We start from the raw sequence: 7214 nt of genomic DNA, 5'->3' as shown, positions 1-7214 counted from the left end.
GGCGTGGAGGGCGCGGGTGCCACGTGGCGACGCGTGAGTGGCTGCGGGCGGCGGCGGAGATTTCGTCCGGCGAGGCCAGACATGTCCGGCGGCGGCGGGGGCGATTTGATCTAGGGTTTGGGGATTCACCTGCGAAAAATCCGGGAGGGGCACATATTTATAGGTAGAGGGAGCTAGGAGAGTCCAAATGAGGAGCGGTTTTCGGCCACGCGATCGTGATCGAACGACCGAGAGCATGGAGGGGTTTTGGATGGGTTTTGGGCCAGTGTGGAGGGGTGTTGTGCTGCAAGACGAAAGAGGCTTTTACGGTTACCAGGTTAACCGTTGGAGTACCAAACGATCTCCAGATGGCACGAAACTTGACAGGCGGTCTACCGGTGCTATACCAAGGCCGCTTGGCAAACCTCAGGCCATTCCGAGAAAGTTTAATACCCGCACATGAAGAGAGGCAGAAGGGGAACGCCAGAGGACATAGGAGTGCCGGATTGCAAAATGGACAACGGGGAAAATGCTTGGATGCATGAGATGAACATGTATGCTAAATGAAATGCACATGATGACATGATAAAATGCAACACGCAAGCAAGTGACATGGCAACAACGGCGAATAAATGGCAGACACCTGGCGCATCGAATCCGGGGCGTTACAACACTCCTCCACTAACAAGAGATCTCGTCCCGAGATCTTAGGACCTAGACGGAAGAGAAAAGGGATGAGGTGGAACAAGAACTCAAGAAGAAGCAATGAATTGAGAGCACTCGAGAAGAAGAGAGGAACAACGAGAATGACGAGAATCAAAAGCTCACGGAATCAGATAGACTATGAAACCACTCCGGTTAGAACGAGATAAGAAACGAATAAGACTGAAAGGATTTAGGCAGCACTCCGGTTGAAAATGGAAGGAAAAGAACATGAACTTGAGAGGATGGAATGATAGTTGATGAAGACATGACACAAAACCTCCGGAAAGAATTAAAAGAGTTGAATGAAAAGAACGGAGAAGAAAATGATAACTTGTGCCACGAATGAAATAGAAAGCAACCTTAGAAGAAAAGATTGAATGGTATTGTTGAGAAAATTCAACAATGAAAAGAATAAGCTTGTCGTGGACTTATGGATAACATCTCAAAATTATGAGGTGATCTCCGACCACAAGCGGAAAGATTGAATAGCTGAGAAGGACGAAGAAATGCAAAACTCCACTTCAAAAGGATATGGAGAATTAATTGCACTTTGAGATGCAAGAAGGAAGATACTAGAACTCCTTGAACAAGAATCTTGATGAACACTTGAGGAATGAATTAAATCCTGACGATCCATCGTGAAAAGCTCCGTTGACAAATGGATGATGAGATAGAATTGAGGGATGAATACAATAAGACTAGCCTTGCGACGATTTAGATGGAGGTTCCGACAAAATAGCCAAGGAAAATTAGAACTCCGGAAAAGAAAAGATGAAACACTTGGAACTAGAATTTATTCATGAAGAACAAACTCCGAATGAAGGGATTACTCACTTGGATGAAATAAGAATAAGATTTATTGTATGCTTATCCTTCGTCAAATTAAATTGATGACAAGCAATGGATTTTGCATACTACTTATTCTTGTTGAAAAGGATTGAGAAGTGACATTTCGCAAACTTGAGAACCACCGGTAGGATTGGAAAGAACGAATGAATTAATATGATAATCAAAGAAAACGAATCTTGAACGAACCACCGTAAGAATTCGAAAATGACTAACGAAAGAGAATGAATCACTGGGAAGAATTAGAAGGCAAATATGCTTGAGGGGATTTAGATGCAAAAGAACAAAGAGATCATGAGCTGATTAAAGAACACTTGAACGAAGCATTGGGATAATAGGATAACGGTAACTGGAATGATAGCCTCCGATGAAAAGAAACGGGAAAACAACTTCTGACCTACTCCGGATGGGTAAGAAAAGAATATCTGACAAATGGAATAATTCGAGAGGGTAACCAGAAGCTAGAACCACGAATCTTCGGGGGAACGGGCAAGATTTAGAGGAAAAACTCTTCTTCGGTCTTGAAATGACGACGGGAAACACCACCAAAGTTACTGAGATACTCCGGGAGGATGAAAAACCGAAAGGTTGAGCCAACAATGAAATGACTGGAAATCGATCTTGGAAAAGCATCTGACTGATGAAATTCATTCTTACGTCACACTGGAAAAGAATTGAGAATAAATCCGAGGAATAATTAGAAGAGTCAGGTAAGATCTTGAAAAAAGACCTGTGGGTTAGGGCCCACTAAAAGAAAACACCGTTGAGAAGGATTGTAGAACAGATAGATGATGCACAGGAACAATTGAAATATTTGAATGAGGTGACAACCTCGAATTAATTGGAACACAGACGAATCTTCTAAGATGTCTTGAACACTCCGGAAGGATAAACTGGCGAGAGGTGAACGAGCAGGGAAGGAACTTGATCCGAGGGAAAAGAATATAATCACTACCGAAAAACTTGAATTGAGTCCACCGGAAAAGAGATGAAGAATGTCGAACGAAATGAGAATTCACCGGTTGAAATAATTGAGGGAAGACTGAAGAACCTCCGTACGAATGAAAATTGATGCTCGAAAGAGACTGAGGCTCCGGGAAGAAGAGGGTGGGAGGGCGGGAAAACAAAGACAACTCGGGAGGGGGAACCGACGAATATCTTGAAGAGAAAAACACCAGTTGAAATCATTGAGGAAAGAAAGCAAAGACTTCGCACGAGTAGGATGGATACTCGATTACGGACTCCGATTTTGAGATGAAAAAGGGAGGGCGGATGGGAAAAGAAAACAACTGAGGATTAAACTTGGCAACGATGAAGAGGCTCGAGTCAACTTGACGAGAAATGCACCGGATGAAAAGAGCTAAGAACCAACGATCGAAAACTAACCACGTGATCCTAAAGAAAAATTTTAAGGGGAAGATAAGTAATTCAAAACACCTACGTCAAGATTCCTTACCAGAGCGAGGAAGGGGCTGAGGAGTAAAAAGAATTCCTACTCTCCGATATAACTAAACTCCGAAAATAGTTTTTTTCTAGACTCAACAACGGCCAAACTACACGATCAATCAAGGGGGTTCCTAGGGTCGGTCGAGGCTCTGATACCAACTTGTCACGCCCAATATGCGACCCTATCCTAAAGGAACTTGAAGGTCCCACCAAGGATAGACCCGCATATTGAAACGCTTTTGCAAGGTGGATATCATTACATCAACATTACATAAAAGATGGGGATACATACAAGAGGCATACAATGCCACACGAATACAACATCACAATACATTAGAGCATCATCCGACTACGGATGAAACACAAACAGAAACTCAAACGACATCCACCCTGCTAGTCCAGGCTGCCGACCTGGAACCTATCCCCTGATCGAAGAAGAAGCAGAAGAAGAACTCCCAAACAAGCAAACATCGCTCTCGCGTCATGATCATCGCATAACCTGTACCTCCAACTATTGTTGTAGTAATCTGTGAGCCACGAGGACTCAGCAATCCCATTACCATGGGTATCAAGACTAGCAAAGCTTAAATGGGAAAGGAAGGGGTAAAGTGGTGGGGTTGCAGCAGCGGCTAAGCATATATGGTGGCTAACATACGCAAATAAGAGCGAGAAGAGAGCAAAAGGAACGATCGTGAAGCTAGCAATGATCAAGTGGTGATCCTGAACTCCTACTTACGTCAAACATAACACAGAAACCGTGTTCACTTCCCGGACTCCGCCGAAAAGAGACCATCACGGCTACACACACGGTTGATGCGTTTTAATTCGGATCTGGTGTCAAGTTAGCTACAACCGTACATTAACAAATTCCCATCTGCCTATAACCGCAGGCACGGCTTTCGAAAGATTATACCCTGCAGGGGTGTCCCAACTTAGCCCATGATAAGCTCTCGCGATCAATGAAGGATATACCTTCTCCCAGGAAGACCCGATCAAACTCGGAATCCCGGTTTACAAGACATTTCGACAATGGTAAAACAAAACCAGGAAAGCCGCCCGATGCGCCGACAATCCCGATAGGAGCTGCACATATCTCGTTCTCAGGGCAACATCGGATAGGTCAGCCTACGAGTAAAACCAGACCTCGAGTTGCCCCGAGGTGGCCCCGCAGTCTGCCCGGTTCGGACCAACACTTAGACAAGCACTGGCCCGGGGGGGCTAAAAATAAAGATGACCCTTGGGTTAATTACTCCCAAGGGAAATGTAGGTGGTGGTGAGGCAAATGGTAAAACCAAGGCTGGGCCTTGCTGGAGGACTTTTATTCAAAGCGAACTGTCAAGGGGGTCCCATAAATCGCCCAACCGCGTAAGGAACGCAAAATCCAGGAACATAACACCGGTATGACGGAAACTAGGGCGGCAAGAGTGGAAGAAAACACTAGGCATAAGGCCGAGCCTTCCACACTTTACCAAATATATAGATGCATTAATAATATAAGAGATATTGTGATATCCCAACCAAAATCCTGTCCACCCTGGAGCAATCTTCAACTTCACCTGCAACTAGCAACACTATAAGAGGGCTGAGCAAATGCGGTAACATATCCAAGCAATGGTTTGCTTGGAAGGATGTCAAAGGTTAGAGGTTCATGGCAATTTGGGAGGCTTGATGAGCAAAAGATAGGTAACGCAGCAAAGCGATAGAACGAAGCAACTAGCATAGCAATGATAGTAGTGAGATCCAGGGTAGCGGTCATCTTGCCTGAAATCCCGCACGGAAGAAGAACGAATCCATGAAGAAGATGAATCCACGAAGACGAACCAAGCGTAGACGAACGAATCCTCACGATCGCAACGAAACGGGAACTATCGAGAAGAAGCACACAACACAGTAAACACACCACACATTTACAAGACATGATGCACAACAAGCATGATGCATAACAAAGCTACATAAAGCTACTCATGGCAAGAGATAATGCAAACAAGAACAACACATCAAGGCAAGTTTAAATGAGGTCGCGAACAATATATAATAATTCCGGTAAGTCCTCATATGCATATTTCCAAATTGATCCAGATCTGAATAAACCTTATGTTCAAGTTGTTAAATAGCAAGTTAAGATGCACAAAGATGATCTACACGAGATTCCAGTCAAGTTACATATAAAGTTCATTTAGTTCGGAGCTACGGCCTAGAAGATATGAGCAAAACGAGTTAAACATGGCATTGATGCGAAATGCACCCAAACATCAAGCAAACAACTCAAAACATGGATGCAACATGATAATATGAAACTACATGCAAAATCAAGCAAGTTTCATATAGAGCACACTCAAAATGGAGCAACGGTTCCACACATACACTCTTTACAAGTTATAGCAACAATATGTCCAAAACAGCAACTTGGCATCTTGCAAGCATCAAAACAACATGCTACAGGACCTCAACATGAAAACAAAAGACATGGGCATGATGTACAGGTAAAGCATTACAAAACATGAACACTGAGCTATCTCCAGAAATCACTAGAACATGCTCAAACACACATGGCAAGATTGCAAACAATAACAGTTCAGACTTTGCAGAAAATAACATCAGGTTGCAATGTTTAGAGCTATCAAACAACATGTTACAGGAACTTATCATGGAAAATAAAGGCATGGCATGATACTACTAAATGCATAGAACAAAAGTCCCTTACTGACCATGAGCCAAAAAGGATCATACAATATGATGGCACCCATGTAAACATAGCAAGTTATATTACAAATTCAAACATGGCAGGAACAACGATAAGTAGGCATGTTGGTGAGCTTGAACCACTCACCACAGAGCAATACATGGCATGGCAAGGCAACCAACAGTAAGAAGACATGTTTGTGAAGCTAAGCATGGCAAGAGCAAGTCCATAGGGTGCATGGATCACTAACAAAAAGCATGGCAACAACTGAACTTAAAGTTAACAAGCTGACATCAACATTATTTAGCAACTTTGGAGCAAGATTACAACAAGTTACAGCAAGCTATAATTGCTACCAGGGGCATCAATGGATAGAGCATGACATATAAAACAAAACACCATTAGTGAACATCTCCCGATTATGCACAAAATGATTTGTAGCAGCAGGTTTACATAGCATCACGAAATAACAGAAACAGCCTAGCAAAACAGCAACAACAAGTACACTACTTAGCAAGCTCGATTCACTCACCACAAGTCATTGCATGACAAGATAAGAATAGCATTAGCAAGAAGACATGTTTATGAAACAAACCAAGCCAAGAACAAGTTCATAGCATGCAAGGATCAACTACAACAACCTTGGCAAAATTGAATAACATGTAAACAATCTGCCAGGAAACATTTTGTAGCTAACGTAGAGCACGAAAATGACATGCTAGACTACTCCATAATTGCAAACAGGGGCATGAATGGATAGAGCATAACCATATGTTCAAAACATCCTTACTGAAGTATCTCAAAATATGCATGGATCTCTCTGTAGCATCAAGTTTACATGGCATCAAAATAATAGCAGAACAGGGACTAAAATCAGCAACATTACGAAGCCTAGTTTGCATGCTTGTGCTAGTCACCACATTGATCACAAAAATACATGGCATACACCACTGTAAAGAAGACATGGCATAGATCAAAACACATGTAGACATCAACCTCATAGGATGCACACATCAATCATGGCAAAAATGACAAATGAGCAAGTTCTGTTAACACACAGCAAACAACATCACCTAGCACTCTTGCAACGATGATTCAGGCATCAAGATGAGCTCAAATGAACATGATGCAATGGAATGAAATGAAGTACTCGTTGAGATGAACAATTTGACATATTACACGCACCAAACGGAGCTACGGATGCAGAGATATGATGCGATGAACATGGCATGATTATGCAAAAATATTCGGGACAGTGGATTTTCGGGGTCAACCTCGGGTTCGCACGGAAATCGAAGCAGGGCCGGAGCTCGCCGGAGATGTGGCCGGATAGGAGGGAGATGGCGGTCGGCATGGTAGGGGAGGACGCCGGCGAGGACGGGGACGGCCAGAGGGAGCGCCGGACAGCCGGATCCGCTCCGGCCCGACCGGATCCGCGGCGATGGCGGCGGACGGTGGCGAGGGGAGCTCGGCGGCGCGGGGGCACGCCTGGCCGGAGGTGAGGCGCGGCCGGCGGGGTCTGCGGCGAAGGGCGGCCGGGCGCGGGGCGGCACGG

The sequence above is a fragment of the Triticum dicoccoides genome, chromosome 4B (genome assembly GCF_002162155.2).
Source record: "Triticum dicoccoides isolate Atlit2015 ecotype Zavitan chromosome 4B, WEW_v2.0, whole genome shotgun sequence".
Classification (NCBI taxonomy): Eukaryota; Viridiplantae; Streptophyta; class Magnoliopsida; order Poales; family Poaceae; genus Triticum; species Triticum dicoccoides.
The sequence above is the reverse complement of the archived record's forward strand: the minus strand, read 5'-3'. Positions refer to the sequence as shown.